The following is a 15,632-nucleotide window of genomic DNA, read 5'->3' on the forward strand; positions in this document are numbered from 1 at the left end:
AACACCCCCAGCTCCCTCAGCCGTTCCTGGGGTTCCCGACCAAGGAGGGGGAAGGTGAGGGGGAAGGTGAGGGGGAAGGTGAGGGGGAAGGTGAGGGGGAAGGTGAGGGGGAAGGTGAGGGGGAAGGTGAGGGGGACAGCGAGGATGAGAGGGGCGTGGAGCAGGGACCATCCCCCGGAGCGGCGCCAGGCAGGGAGCGGCTCCTGAGGGGCGGCCTCGGACCGCGCCCTGAAGAGGGTGGTGCTGAGGGCAGGTGGGCGGGGCCCCCTCGGGCCGTCCCCTCTGCTGATTGGTTGCCGGGTGAATGGGACGGGACGCCGCGTCGCGGTGCACTCTGGGAGTTGTAGTCCATAGAGGGGAAAGCGCCCGGAGGCATCTGAGGCATAAGAACTACAACGATGGGGGGGGAGGGACAGCTGGTCGCGGTGGGCGGGGCCGCGGCGGTCACGTGATGTTTGGGTGCCGGCGGTGACGGGCGGGCGGCGGCAGGTGAGCGGCGCGCGCCGGTCCTGCTGAGGGGCCAGGGGGGTGACACGGGCTGGGAGCCTGGGGACAGGGGTGGCACTGAGTCTGTGTGACACGGGGACGGGGCTGACCTGCCACTGGGGGTTTGTATGGCATGGGGACAGGTGTGTGCGTGTGACATGGGGGCAGGGATGGCCTGGCACTTTGTATGGGTGTGCGACATAAGGACAGGATTGGCCTGGCACAGGTTGGGTGGGGGCGAGTGTGTACATGGGGATAGGGCTGGGCTGGCCCTTTGCGTGTGTGTGACATGGGGACAGGCTGGCCTGGGTGTGCGTGACACGGGGACAGATGTGTGTGTGGCGTGGGGACAGGGCTGGCCTGGCACAGGGGTGTGTAACACGGTGACATGGGAACAGGGCCTGGCACGGGGGGTGTGAGTGTGACATGGGGACAGGGCTAGTCTGGCACAGCGGGTGTGTGTGTGACATGGGGACAGGGCTAGTCTGGCACAGGGCTTGTGTCTGTGACATAGGGACAGGGCCTGGCACGGGGTGTGTGTGTGGCATGGGGACAGGGCCTGGCACAGGGGGTGTATTTGACATGGGGACAGAGCTGGGCTGGCACAGGAGGTGTGTGTGTGGCATGGGGACAGAGCTGGACTGGCACAGGGGGTGTGTGTGACATGGGGACAGAGCTGGACTGGCACAGGGGGTGTGTGTGTGACATGGGGACAGGGCCTGTCACAGGGGGTGTGTGTGACATGGGGACAGAGCAGGGCTGGCACAAGAAGTGTGTGTGTGACATGGGGACAGAGCAGGGCTGGCACAAGCTGTGGTGGGTGTGTGACATAGGGACAGGGCTAGCACAGGGTCTGTAGATGAAAACTGGGGACTGTGGCTGCTGTTCCACAGCGTTTTATGCGTGTAATGAGTGATTTGGGGACAGGGCTGGCCTTGCCCAGGGCTGTGAGCAGGGAGGGACACATGTGTGAGGGTGCTGTGGAGCACGCCTGTGTCCCATGTCACCAGGATGGGATGTCCCTGCACCCAGTTTGTCACCGTCCCACAGCTGCTCATGGAGAAACCTTGATTTATTGGTTTCCAGCGCAATGACAACATTGGCAACTGCTCCTGGGTTGTTACCTGCCAGGTTTTGGCTCAATTTTAACCTCACAGAGGGCATGATGTTGTTTATTTATTATTTTTCCCCCCCTTCCAGGCTAATTTGGGAGTTTGAGGCAGTGGGATGGATTTGGAAGTACAGGGAGAAGAAATAAAACCATTTTTATTCGTACAAAGCGCTGCTTACTGCAGTGGCCCTCGGCTGACTGCAGAAACTTTTTTTTGGTTGCTTTTGTACTTGGAAAAGTGTTTGTGGTTTGAAGCTTTTAATAAAAGCTCCCCCGAGCTGTGGGGTACAATTAACCTCCGGCATCTGGCGCCGGAGTGGACTTTGCTGGGGAAACCTCGTGTTCCCATGGAACTGTTCAGTGTCTTTGTGTGCATATCAAAAAAGCAGAGGGTTTGGAAAGCTAAAAGTATGTTTCATTCTGCCACCAGCATGCTGAATACGCCTTGCAAAACCCTCTGCTTGTTAGCATTTGAAGTTTTCTGTGACATTTTGGAGCTTGAGGTGCATCCTTGTGTCTGGGAGTGCTGCAGGAACAACGAGGTGTTTGTTTGCAAACCCTTGCGTGGGGTGGCGGCCTTAAGTTTTGCTTTGTGCTACATTCTGCACAAAGGATTTAGGATTCAGCAGACTGAATCCTAAATTTTTACTAGCTGTGTGCTGTGGAGTGGGAAGGATTGATTAAAATATGAGGGTTTTCCCCCACCTTTTTTTTTTGTTTGTTTTGTTTAGCAATAAGGTTTATACTTTATCAAGCATTTTTCCCTTTTTCCAGGCTGGTTTTTCTCTTTGCAGTGGGACTGTGAATGTACAGGGCCCCATCCTGCCCTGCTGGGCTCTGCTGTGGTCTAGGTGTCCCTGCAGGTGTTTCTGGTCTTTAAATCACCACTGACTCAGGCCAGCTGCTGTCTGACCTCTTGATGCTCTCCTGCTCAGCTGTTTTCTCCAGCTATGATGTCCTTTTCCATCTCATCTCCAGGCTGAACTCTGGATGTTTTCTGGAGTCTTAATCATAGAATGGGTTGGGTTGGAAAGGACCTTAAACACCATCCAGTTCCACCCCTCTGCCATGGGCAAGGACACCTTCTACTGTCCCAGGCTGCTCCAAACCCCATCCACTGGAACACTTCTCTGGTCAGCCTGTGCCAGGGCCTCACCACTCTGCCAGTGAAGAATTACTTCCTAAAACCCAATCTAAATCTACACTCATTTAGCTCAATGACATTCCCCCTTGTCCTATCACCTCATGCCTTTCTGGAAATTCCCTTTTCTTTGTGTTGATGCAAATTCAGGTTTTTAAATCCCTGATGTGTCAGGGCATTGCTGTCTGACTCCTTGTTGCCTTTCTGCTCTGCCATCTTTGCCAGCTGCAGCATCCCTTTCCCTCTCATCTTCAGGCTGGTTTCTGGACTTCTTCTAGGGTGTTAAGTGTGCTGATTCCCACTTTCCAGTGGTCATGCATGCAACAAATCACCCTTCTTGTGCTCTCCAAGGCCTCCCACCTTCCTGGTTTGCTTTTGTTTATTAGTGCAACTAAAAATTAGCTTGACCACTAATGCAGCGTTCGTTGATGGACATGGGAGGGGCTGATCAGTGCAGCCTCATGCCCTCCTTGATCCAGGCTTCCGATTCAGATTCCATCCCTGTTTCCTCCTGTTCTTGTGTCTAAAGCAAGAGTTATAGGGTGGTGAGGCAATGAACCAGGTTGCCCAGAGAAGCTGTGGATGCCTCATCCCTGAAACTGTTCAAGGTCAGATTGGGTGGGACTTGGAGCAGCATGGGATAGTGGAAGGTGTCCCTGTCCATGGCAGAGGTTGGAACTGGATGAACCTAAAGGTCCCTTCCTACCCAAAGTGTTTCGTGATTCTTTAAATTATTGAGATTGGCTAAAGAGATCGGTAGAACAGAGATTTTAATATTACAATATTTTATTCCCATCTTCTCTTGTGCAAGCAACCTCATTCATTTTCTCAAAGCTCTCTTTATTTATCTATTTTTTTTTTTATTTAAAACATTTTAAACCTCTCATCATTTACTCCTCATCACAAAATCCTCTGGTGTGACCACGTCTCCCTTCCTGCTCTGGGCCTGGAGAATCTTTGCTGGGAGTAGAGGAGAAATAAATATTCTGTGTCTTGATAAATTTGGACATTGATATTACAGCACTTAAAATGTAATTGAAAAGAAAAAAAAAAAAAAGGGAAGCTGAAAATGAATGAGTCTGTGCTTCCTCTTCCTTATAAATACATGTATATATATATATATATAAAATGGTATTTTGAATTGTTGGTTCTTCTGGGATTTCAGGAATATTTAAATAGCAAGTGTGAAAGGGTAAATAATATCAAGATAAAAATAATACTTTCGATTCCCTGCCTGTACCATAAACACATTCTGCTCAATGGAAGTGGAATGAAGTGTTGAAAACTTTTAATTTACTTTTTCCATCTTCATTATCCTCCTTCCTACAGTTCACCTACTTTGTGCAGTGGGGTGAGCAGGGTGGCTTTCACTTGGGTTTTTATGGGACTTCCAAGGGTTGCTGGTGCTTCAGAGGACTGGAAATTGGTGACACCTGAGGGTTTTAGGTGGGCAGGATGAGCCTCTGTTTTATTTAGGGTTGGAGTCGTCATTGTCAGAGCAAAGGCTTGCTTGCACTGGAAAGGACTTGATCCAGGTTTAATCCCAGTGAGGATGGATGGGTGGGTGGATGGGTGGATCTTTCCACCCAGGGCGTGCTTGGGTCATGTGTTTTGACCTCTGGTGTCTGGGCTGGGGGATGAACAGATTGGAGGGAACCCTGGGGAGAAGGACTTGGAGGTGCTGGTGGATGAGAGGCTGGACATGACCAAGCCACGTGCACTTGGAGCCCAGAAATCCAAACATGTCCTGGGCTCATCCAAAGCTGGCAGGCAGCAGCTGAGGGGGGGGGATTCTGCCCCTCTCAGGTGAGACCCCACCTGCAGAGCTGCCTCCAGCTCTGGGCTCCCCAGCACAGGAAGGACCTGGAGCTGTTGGAGCAAGTACAGAGGAGGCACCAAGGAGATCAGAGGGATGGAGTTCCTCTGCTCTGGAGCCAGGCTGGGAGAGCTGGGATGTTCAGCCTGGAAAAGAGAAGGCTCCAGGCTCTTTAGTGCCTAAAGGGGCTCCAAGAGAACTGGAGGGGGACTTTGGACAAGGGCCTGGAGTGATACAACAGGGAGGAATGGCTTCTCACTGACAGAGGGCAGGTTTGGATTCAATATTAGAAAAAAATCCTTATTGTGAAGGTGAGGAGGCCCTGGCACAGGTTTTTCAGAGAAGCTCTGGCTGTGCTATCCCTGGAAGTGTTCAAGGTCAGTTTGTATGGGGCATGGAGCAACCCGGGACAGTGGAAGGTGTCCCTGCCCATGGAAGGGGGGCTGGAACTGGGTGATCTTTAATGCCCCTTCCAGCCCAAGGTATTCTATGATTCCTGACCATTAGAATGTGTGTGTTTTCTTATGACATGATCCACTCAGTCTAAATTTAATCCAGCTATTTAAGCATGAATCTAACTCCCAACTGGAATATCAGAGTGATGATGATGTTTGTGGGGAAAATGCTGCAAAACTTCTTCCTCAGCAGCATCACCAAGCTTTCAAAGTGCATTGTATTTTGCAGAACAGTTTTTGCCCTGTGCAGATTCAAGTGTGGCCCCAAACTGGTGTTAGTGTTTTTGGTGGCGGCAGTGGGCACTGCAAGGCTGGGGGAAAGCTCTGCCCTTCACTTGATGTTGAGTGCACAGAAAGCTTCTTAAAATATTGGTGCTCTTTTCCTACTGCAAAAGAGCCAGAATTGTCTGTATTTTGCTGTCAGAAAGGATATTTGTGTTTTTTAATAATACACAGTATTTCCCAAAGAATATGGTCAAGATAAGAATCTTACTCCCTATTTTTTTTTTTTTCTGGTCGCCTTGCAAATGGTGGCGACTAAGATTAAAATAACGCAAGAGTTAAATTAATCTGATTTAACACTTGCAGGGAGGTTTCTATTTAAAACTCTTTTTCTTCGAAGTGTCACTAGTCAGGAAATTCAGTAGGCAGGTGCCATCTCTTTGTTGCAGTGCATGGGCACATCTCTGCAGTGTTTCTGAGGATGAAAAAATAGCATTTAACTAAAATAAAAGAGAGGCAGGATGGATTATCTTTTTTTTATGTCCATTTTGTGTGTCCATTAGAAAAGCAAAGATTGCACTGATAATCAGTTGCTTTTTAAATATGTCCTGAAGATTGGTACAAAAAAATAAGAAGTGGTGTATCAGCAGATGTTTTTCAGGTTTTTTTTTTTTTTCTGGGATGCAGAGCTGTGGGGGAAAACTCTCCCAAGGGCTGTTTAGGTGTGTTGGCAGTTCATCTGCTGGGATGCTGTAAGCAAAATCTGGAAAATATTTTCCAGCTTCTCCTTGAATGAAATCAAATACCTATACTTACACTTTTTTGGTTTTTTTTTGTAAAATTCCTTTTTTTTTGGAAATAAATACTGATGTTGGTTAGGTGATGATTTCTTCACTCTTGCTGTCATCTCTTCATTAAATAAAAGCAGAAAATAACTGCAAAATGTTTGATGGTCTTCATTGTGAAACATTTGTTTTGTTCTTGCTCTGCTGTCCCCTCTGCTGCAAAGCCAGGCATTACAAAAATAAGATTTTTTGAGGTTATTAAGGACTTTATTAGTCCTCCTTCTCCTCTCTGCGTAATTTATTGTCTTTGTAGTCTTGAATAACTTGGCCATGTATTTTTTTTCCCCTTGTAGGACTCCTCCATCATCTGGTGCATGGAGTAAAGGAGTGCAGGACACAGCCGTGCTGTAGGATTTTATTCCAGAGCTGTTGCCATAGTTCTTATTTCTGTAAAATAAAACATTTTCTTTTTCCACGAGAGACTTTGATCATGCTCATTGCTGAAACCTGTTGCTTTTTTTTCCATTTATAATGAATCTTCTTCTGATGCTTCTGCGTGGAGGAGGGAGGTGCCTCTCTTATTTTTCTACATGTGAAAAAACAGGCAGATTTGGAGGTGTTATGACCCAGATTTTTGGATTAACCCGTTTCTTGGCTGTTACGAGATGCCAGAGACTCAAATATGGTACGAGGGAGCTCCCAAACTTGCTATTAATGGCTACTTTGTGAAAAGTCCCATGCACAGCCGGGAATGCTGTTTTTCTTCATCTTTCTTCCCCCACTTTGAAATTCCCTTGTTTTTTGTGACAGGACAAGGGGAAATGTCTTTAAGCTGAAGAAGATGAGCAACCTGGTCTAGTGGAAAGTGTCCCTGCCCATGGCAGGGGTTTGGAATGAGATGATTTTTAAGGTCCCTTCCAACCCAAACCAGTCTGTCATTCTATGATTTACCGATACATGACATCTCATGAGTGTGACCACAGTCCTCATGCAATGGTGCTGCCTGCCCACCTCGTGGGCCCCAGTTTTGGGGTGTCTTAGAGCAACAAAATTCTCTTGGGCTGTTTAGGGAAGTTTTGGATGATATCTCACTGGGTCTCCAAGTTGTGGAATAGTCACTTCAGTTTTAGATTCATTGAATCCTAAAACAGTTTGGGTTGGAAGAGGCCTTCAGGATCATCTCATTCCAACCCCTGCCATGGGCAGGGACACCTTCTGTCAGACCAGGCTGCTCAGAGCTCCATCCAACCTGGCTGTGGACACTCCAGGGATGGGGAATGTTAAGGATCAGAGGGAGCAGTGGTTGCAACTCACTGTAGGTGATTGCAATTAGCTTTAAGCTGAATTTTTAGCAAATGCTTTGCAGCATCCCGTGTCCCAGCATGGAGATGTTCACCGTGCTCCAAGTTCTTCTAATTTTGGAGATAAAAATGCTGCCATGCATCTGGAGATGGGGGAGGTTGATGAGGCTGCGGGAGCAGTGCTGGGTAACACCTTGTTTCATATCACCCTGTACGTGACAGAAATTCTTGTTGGAAGCTGCAGGCCTTCAGATTTTCCTTCTTGCAAACTGAATCAAGAGCTAAACCTTAATACAGCTTTTCACTATTTTTCCCCACAAAAACAATTGATTTATGATCCCTTGTGATGCTATTTGCTTTCTAGGCTCTCATGAGAACCTCCTAATTTCTAAAATACCTGTTTTTTACAATTTTAGACATAGTGTTAGATAGCTTGAGATGTGCTTTACCTTCCCCAAATGTGTTGGTGTCTTCTGTTGTGTGCCTGGTAATCTCCAGCTGCTCCCTTATCCGAGTGCCTGTTGCTGCTGGGGTGACCCAAATGTCGGTCCCATCAAATATTCTGCTGCAAGCTGTGGATGCTCAGTGAAAAAGTACAAAAAATATGTATATTATAAAATGTATGTATATTATTAAATTAAGAACTAATTTCTATAATATAGTGCATAAAACCATATATATAAAATTCAAATCTATATAATAATACTGGATGTGATTTTGTTTTGCTTTTATGTTCTGTATTTTTGGCCTTTGTTTTAAACAATTTAAAATTTTAGTATTTTCTCTGCTAAGGGTGCTGTGGGATTGATGTGGGCAGGATGAGGCCATGGTGAATACTCATAGCTGTGATCAGGGAAGTTTGTCCAACTTACTGATGCTCCATATCCTCTTCCAGACCATCCCATGCAGGTTTTAAAGCTATGCAGAGCTGCAGCGATGGTGAAAAATCAAGTCATTTTACTAAATTTACTTTTACTAATGATAAATATGGTAAAACTCTAAAATAATTAAAATAGCGGTGCTTAAATTGTGTTGAGGCTACTGCATGTTAGAGTTTCAGTTTCTCAGTGTCAAGGACCTTCAGCTTCCATTAGCAGCAAGTGCTCAAAGATGGTAGTAGGTGGCAAAATGTGGGTGTGGAAGCCTGAATATGCTGTCCAAAGCTTTTTGACATTTCTGTCTTACAGAACAGCTGTGTGCTTTCCAAAGCCCTCCTAAGTTTTGATGGTGCACCATCAGGAGGTTTCATAGCTATGGGCTGTTTTTCTAAAAATGTCATGGATTCTGTCCTAGCCAAGTGCCCAAACCGGCCCCTTGGAGAGACGTCTTAGCAAGTGGTGAAAACAGGATTGCAGTATTTGTGTAAAACAGGACACCTTTGAATGTGAAAAAGCAAACTGAGAGTCTCATTACAGATATTTTCCTCCTGATTATCCTCAGAGCTGAAGCAGGTGGGTTTCATAGGATCCTAGAATGGTTAGGGTTGGAAGGGACCTATTTCCAACTCCCTGCCATGGGCAGGGGCACCTTCCAGTATCCCTGGTTGCTCCAAACGCCATCCCCACTGGCTTTGAACACTACCAGGGATGGGACATCCACAACTTTTCTGGCTTTTTCTCCTTTGTCCCAAACATAGGGCAGTCAAGAGACTGGAATTCTGGTGGGTTGGGTTTTTTTTTTCTTCTTAGGGGAATACTTGCAAATTAATTGTAAAGATTCTCTTCCCTCTGCATGGAAGTCAAGGTCTGCTTTTTTATTTTCTTTTTTTTTATTTCTATTTCTTTGCACATTGTTCAGGTGTACCTTTGTTTCCCTTCATATATAAAGATATCCCACAGGCTCTGAGGACTTCAGGTTGCTCTTCTCTCATTGGCCTTTTCTTTTCCTACTGCACTGTGCTTGCCATCCTTTTAAAAATTAATTAAAATTTAAGTATAATCTCAGAAATAGAGCTGTGCATCTTAGTCCTGTTTGTGAGACATTTGAGCACAGAATATAAAGAATGTGTGCAGAAAATATTCTGGAGGTCCTGCTATCCCCAGGGGCACTCGCTGCCTCTCTGCCTGTACTTCCTGAATTTGAGCATCTCTTTTCCTTTCCTTCCTGGTGAGACCAAAACCAGTTTTTGAATTTTCCTCAGTGGCTGCTTTGTGGGCTTGAGATGCTGCGGGCTCCTTCAGCCCCATCAGGGTTTGAGATCCTCCTGCTGGGATGGTTTGGCTTTCGCTGCTTTTCTCCACCAGCAGAAATTGCTTTTCAAAATTTGTGGTTCTTTCTGTGTTGGGGCAATAATCCAATGCCTTGGAAGCAAGTGATGGCCTGCAGGGTAAGGGTATGAGTGGTCTCCACTGGTCATTTACATGCAGATCATAGAAGGGTTTGTGTTGAAGGGACCTTCAAGATCATCTTGTTCCAGTTCCCCTGCTGTGGGCAGGGGCACCTTCCACTAGACCAAGCTCCATCCAATCTGGCCTGGAGCACTTCCAGGCAGATGAGTCCCTTGGCTGCTTTTCCTCTACAGCAGCTGTGGTGGAGGGAGATTTATAGACTTGATGTCATCCTTGCTCCTCTCCCACACCCCATAGCTGGTTGTCATGAGTGGATGTCATCTCGATGGACATCACCTCAAAGCCCACAGCACCACAATAAATCCCTTGTTGTTGGCTGGAGCCATGTCTTCTGCTGGTTCTCCACCTTCCATGAACTCACCATCCTGGGCAGACTGAGCCTGGTTATTTTTCCTGGCTGCAAACCCCTTTGCAAAGTTGTTCTGAGCAGACCAGGGTGACCTTGCACTCACTGGTTTGGTAGCTGGGCTCCGGTGCCAATTCCCTGCGTGGCATCTCGTAAATAGCTCCAGTTTTCCATTTTATTTCCCAGACCTGTTTACACCTTGCCAGAAATAATTACAACCTCTGAGCCTGGGGTTTGCTGGGTGAGGGGGAGGAGGGCGAGGAGAAAAACCTGCAAACCATGTTTTTTCATGTGCTGTCATCAATATGGTGCTGCCAGCGGGATTGGGATCTCCCTTCTGGGGCATGAATCAGGCTGTGCTTGTGTCCGCCCAGCATCGCTCCTGTTCTGTGCTTGAGAATTCTTTCCCTTCTTCTGTTCAGCATCATCTTAAATTCATATCCCAGGTGGTGCCTCTCTCACCTGCTTTATTACCTCTTCATGTGTTTTCCCAAGAACGTCTTGCACGTGGAAAAACCTCTCCTGCTTCCCTTGTAAAACCAGCTCCTTCTGTGCTCTTCCTCCTCCAGCGCCTGTGCGTTTTTCCTCCATCCATGCAGAGCTACTTTCCTCCTTCTTGCCATGTTTTTTTGAGCACCTTGGAGCCTGCGCATCCTCCTGGAGAGGCGGGTGGATGCCATCAGTGCTGGTTTTGCATCCGAGCCGGCGCTTGCTGTGGTCATGTGTGGAGCCGGTGGGGAAGGCAGGAATATTTTTAGCCTGCACTTCTGTGAGCTGCTCAGGGGGCCGCCCACAGCAGAGTATTAAAATAATAGCAGGGACATTGGGTAAGCTCTGCAGCAAAATGTTGATATGCAAATTGCCATCTTAAGAGCAAACCTCAAGGCGATTTTTGGCAATGCATGCAAGGCTCTGGAGCAGTGTGTTTTGAATAAAGATTACAGCAAAGGGATTTCGCCTGGAGACCACGCTCGTCTCATTTATTCAGAATCTTAGCAGAGCTGGTAATTCAGTGTTGGAAGCCAACAGGGTGAAACGTATGCACCTTTAAAAAGGTATTAGATTAGCATTGGCAAAACAAAATGTCATGTCACCTCTGTAAGTGAAATTTCCAGGCTTGCAGAAGCAGTAAATTCGGTTGGATTTCATTTGCGAGTAGTTCCTGGGAGCTGTCCAAGGAAGAGGTGGCTCTGATGGCAGCAGAGTTGGTTTGGGAGGTTTCGAGGCATTACCTGGTAAAAAAATGAACTTGTGCCAGCTGATTCTACACTGCTTTGGCTTTTCTCTTCAACTTGGTGATGGACAGCTTGGATGTTGGAAACTGTGCAGTAAGAAATCAGATCACATTTGAATTCCTTATTTTTTTTTAATTATTTTATTTTATTTGTTTATTTTCTTGGTTATTGAGTTCATGTTGGCACTACTGGGAAGGAAACAGCAGTAAATTCGTAGAATATTAGAACAGTTTGGGTTTGCAGGGGTCTGAAAGATCATCTCGTTCTGACCTCTGCCATGGGCAGAGACACCTTCCAGTAGACCAGGTTGCTCCAAGCCCTGTCCAGCCTGGCTTTGGACACTTTCAGGGATGGAGCAGCCACATTGCCATTTATAATGTCATGTCAAGCTTCCCATCCACCAATATCCCCAAGTCTTTCCTCTCCTCAGGGCTTTTCTCAATGAAGGATTTGAATTCTTCCATTTATTCCAGTTCTTGAGGAGCAAGAATGAAATTTTAGGTGTTTTCATTATCCTTGGTTTCTATCACCCTTCACTGTCCGAGTATTGATAGGTGCAGGAAAAGTTCATATCACAGCAAATAATGTTGCTCTAGAATTGGAGACTGGCAGTAAATTAAACAACTTGTGAGTTTTTGGGTTTGTTTGGAATATTTTAATTCTTGAAGATTGTTACAAATCCATCCCTTTTAGAAGCTGGAGAGGAATGATTTTGAGTGGGAATCACAGTAGTTGGTGGCTAATTTTTCTCTCTTTGAATGAGGCATGGAAGAACCAGGTGGCTCTGTGGGAACACATTCTGACTTTGATACAAGTTTGTGTTGATCAGATCTTAGTTCACTTGTGTCCTTTAACTTTAATTACAAGTTCCAACATCATGAGACTTTTACATATCAGATTTTGAGAATGTTCTCTGCCAAAACTGCACGCTTTAAGTGCAGATCCTGTTGGCAGGCATCTCAGGGGCTGTTGACTTCCCTCTTTTGTAGTCTCATCCTCTCTTGCCGAGTTTCTTCTCCTTAAAATTCTAACATCATTCGATAAAATAGCAAAGCTCATGGGTGTGTAGCCCTGTGAAGATCACTGTGTCCTGCTTGCATCCCAACAGAGCCAAGTAAGTACAGGAAAAACATGTTTCAAGTTTGGTTCAGGCACATCTTGAATCTTCTTTGTGTCTGTCCTTTGGTGCGTCCTGCCTCTTCCTGGCCTTAAACACAAGATGCTGGTTTAGTCTTCCCATGCTGCCTGTGCCTTGCTGAAATATTGATTCTTCCCTCCAAGGTCATGAAACTCCGCTCCTGACTTTGAAATGCTCCAAGTCTCCACCTCTCCATTCTTCTTCCTTGCTGATTTCATTTGTAGGAATGTTCTTTTTCCACAAAGCTTGTTTTTTGGTGGTGTATCTTCAGGGAACATCACAGCTGACTATCATGCCAGTGTTTTTGTCTTTCCAGATTGTGTTTCCTGAAATTTCCCATCAAATCTGTGTTCAACTCCTTCTGCATTCAGTCTCCTATTTTAAGGTCTTTATTGCAGGAGTTATCTTTGTAGTCTGTATTTATACAATGTTTCACGTGATGCAGATGTGATTTCAAAGTGGTGCCTTTGATAATTGCCTTCAAAATTGTTGTTTTGGTAACTAACAATCTTGAGAATGCTGTCATTTTATACAAATATTTTTATATCTATAGGCCAGAGACAAAAATTAGAACATATTAAGACATTGTAGATGTTAATACTTAAAAATCAAATACAAATAATTAAAATATACATGTATTTTTTCCGGCCCTACCTTAGTTCCTGTGGTAGTTACGACATCAGATGCTTTCTGTGGGGCAACTGAAATGCTGAACTCTGATCTCAGCAGATAAGAAATATTTTTGTAAAGCTGTGCATTTAGACTAATTCTGTCTGCCGTAGAATGTGCTGAGGATTTGTGATCCTCAGCAGTCATTTGACAGATCTTAACTAGTTCTGCTCTGTCTTGTCAATCAAAATTAAACGCCCACCTCACTCCTTCCTACTTTCTCTCTCTTCCAGCCTTTTTATTTAGGTTGGTCATTAAAATTGCTCATAACCATAGAAACGAGGAAAACCCGCCCCTTCCTTTCCAGTAGTGTGATATTCCTGTACTGACATCATGTGAATTACATACACGATGGCTTAAAAAAACCTCAAAAACCTGCAGGTGGGCAGAGCTGTCACTAATTCCTCCCTATAACTGAGTTGTCCCAGTGGATGCCAACCAAGGATCACCTCCCTCTGGCATTCCTTTGTGGAGAATGCAAGAGGTACACAAAGGAGAGGCCCTGCTGTGGGGAAACCACCAGAAAAAGATTGAATTGGAGAAGAAAACATCAATTCCGGGGAAGGAACTGGTGGGAGCATGAGATAAGGAGAAGATGGATGGGCAAGAAGTCTCATGTGCAATGTGGTGTGGTTTTGATCATTTCAATATTGGTTTTCGTCCTCCTAGGGCTGCCTTGGATGCTCTGAGAATTTATAATGATATTTCTGGGAAATTGGACCACCAGGTTTCTATTCTTAAGAACTTGAATCTCTTCTTGGCAGCACGGGGTGTGCCATGGCTTAGCTTGTTCTGAAAAATTGAAATGACCACTGTTTTTATGCTTGTACAGGCAGTTTAAAAATGCTTGTCCAAGGCTACATACATGAGGGTGATAAAAACTCCTGCCTCAGCAGCCATGAACATCTTGAGATTTCTGTGTGCTGGACTCTGTGTGCTGGACAAATAATTCTGTTTTCATTTGGAGCAGGACTGTCTCAATTTCAGACAAATTTTGTCATTTTTTTCTCCCCACCTTAAATTGCAATAAATCATATATAGGAAGGTCTCCAGGATGGAGATGTGGATTGCTCCTGAATTAGTTGGATGTAAAAGTTCCACCACTCTTCTTATATGAAGGCTTGTCTCTTGGGAAGAGGAATTTTGACCTTTGGCCAGAGAAATAACAAGGAAGAAGTGCTGGGTGATGTGGCATGACAAAGTTCTGCTGAGCAACATCTTAAAATTTAAAGGTCTTCCTTATTTACCCTGTCTTTGAAAGCTGGTTCTGGGAACTGGACTTTAACTTAAAGGCTTTTAATCATTATTTTCCCCCATGTTTTGGAGGTGTTGGCTTTTGAGGGTGTTGAAGTCGATTGTGTAATCAAAGAGGAGGAAAGGGTAATTGGGTGGCTTTTCTAAGGGAAATAAAACTCAAGGCAGAAGCTCCTTTGGCATTCTTTGCTGCTCTCTTTGGCCCCAGTGTATCCCAAATGATTTGACTTTCTCTACCATCCCATCATAAGGAGGGATTAGAAGGCTTTCATGGTTAGTCTGGAAGGCTGTCTCCTGTGTGGTGATGCTCCTTCTGTTCAAAACAAACCCAAAATATCAGCATTTTTATTCAAACACTTTCTTTGAGAAATAATTGCTGCAAAAAGTCTGTAATATTTTTATTTCCTTACTTTGTCCAGTGTACAAGTGCCTGCACCAGAGCTGCCTAAGCCATTCTTTTTCTTCTTTTCTCTTTTATTTTTTATTAAAGCATAATAAACTGCATTAAAAGTGTCTTAAATTCCTTCTGGAGTATTAGTTTCCAAATTTGGGCAAAAAAACCCCACAAACATTTGTGAAAGTGTGTGTGGGAAATAAGTTTATGATGTCATTACAGTCTCCAGAGTTATCTGAGTTTTTGGATCCTTATGGATGCTGTTCCTGATGAGAGGAAATGGCCTCAAGTTGTACCAGGGGAGGTTTAGATTGGATATAAGAAAAAATTTCCTCACTGAAATCATGGTCAAGCATTGAACAGAGTGCCCATGGAAGTGGTAGAATCACCATCCCTGAAAATGTTCAAAAGTCCAGTGCTGGGTCCGCTTGGTTATCTCAGTTGTGTGGTTGAAAGTTGTTCTCTCTCAGCAATCCTTATATTTGCATGGGCTTTCTTTTTGTGGGAAATGTAGTAAAAATGTACTAAAACCAGATCCTGTTTAACTGGCTAATACTGACTATAAAATATCCCATAGATAAACAGGGGGAAATGACACTAATGTGAAACCACAAATTGCAGAAAATAAAATTCCTTGCTGTGTTTTGCTAGGCATCCCCTAATGTTTGCACCCTGAAATGAAAGGGAAGAAATGTTCTTTTGTTTCCTTTTTTTTGTGTGTGTTCCATTGTCAACAGACATGGTGTAGGCCAAAAGCAAAGCTTTCCCAATATATGGATATGTTTAACAAATTCACAGGGTATGAAAACTCCCAGATGAATCTAAAGATACAGCTAAAACCTCAGTCTTGGGAATCCCTGAGCTTCAGACTGAGGGAAGCAGAGCAGATAAAAGCCTGTTTGTGCTTCTCACATCTGATTTTCTTTTTTTT

At 45.1% G+C, this 15,632-nt stretch overlaps 1 protein-coding gene across 15 annotated transcripts in view; it reads left to right on the forward strand.

Annotated features, from left to right (window-relative positions):
• The first annotated feature begins 462 nt into the window (after nucleotides 1-462).
• The window catches only part of TSNARE1 (t-SNARE domain containing 1), a 455,536-nt gene continuing 440,366 nt past the window's right edge, over nucleotides 463-15,632 (forward strand). For 8 of the 15 annotated variants that reach the window (XM_088056777.1, XM_088056781.1, XM_014254330.2 and 5 more), the window contains exon 1: nucleotides 464-489. The gene's annotated coding sequence lies outside the window, so the exon portion shown is untranslated. Of the gene's footprint in view, nucleotides 490-15,632 lie in introns of all 15 variants that reach the window. The other 7 variants (XM_088056798.1, XM_088056805.1, XM_088056803.1 and 4 more) reach the window with 3 other exon arrangements.

This window comes from Pseudopodoces humilis, chromosome 1 (genome assembly GCF_049639895.1).
Source record: "Pseudopodoces humilis isolate 2021_Gansu_Grassland_sample_001 chromosome 1, ASM4963989v1, whole genome shotgun sequence".
Classification (NCBI taxonomy): domain Eukaryota; kingdom Metazoa; phylum Chordata; class Aves; order Passeriformes; family Paridae; genus Pseudopodoces; species Pseudopodoces humilis.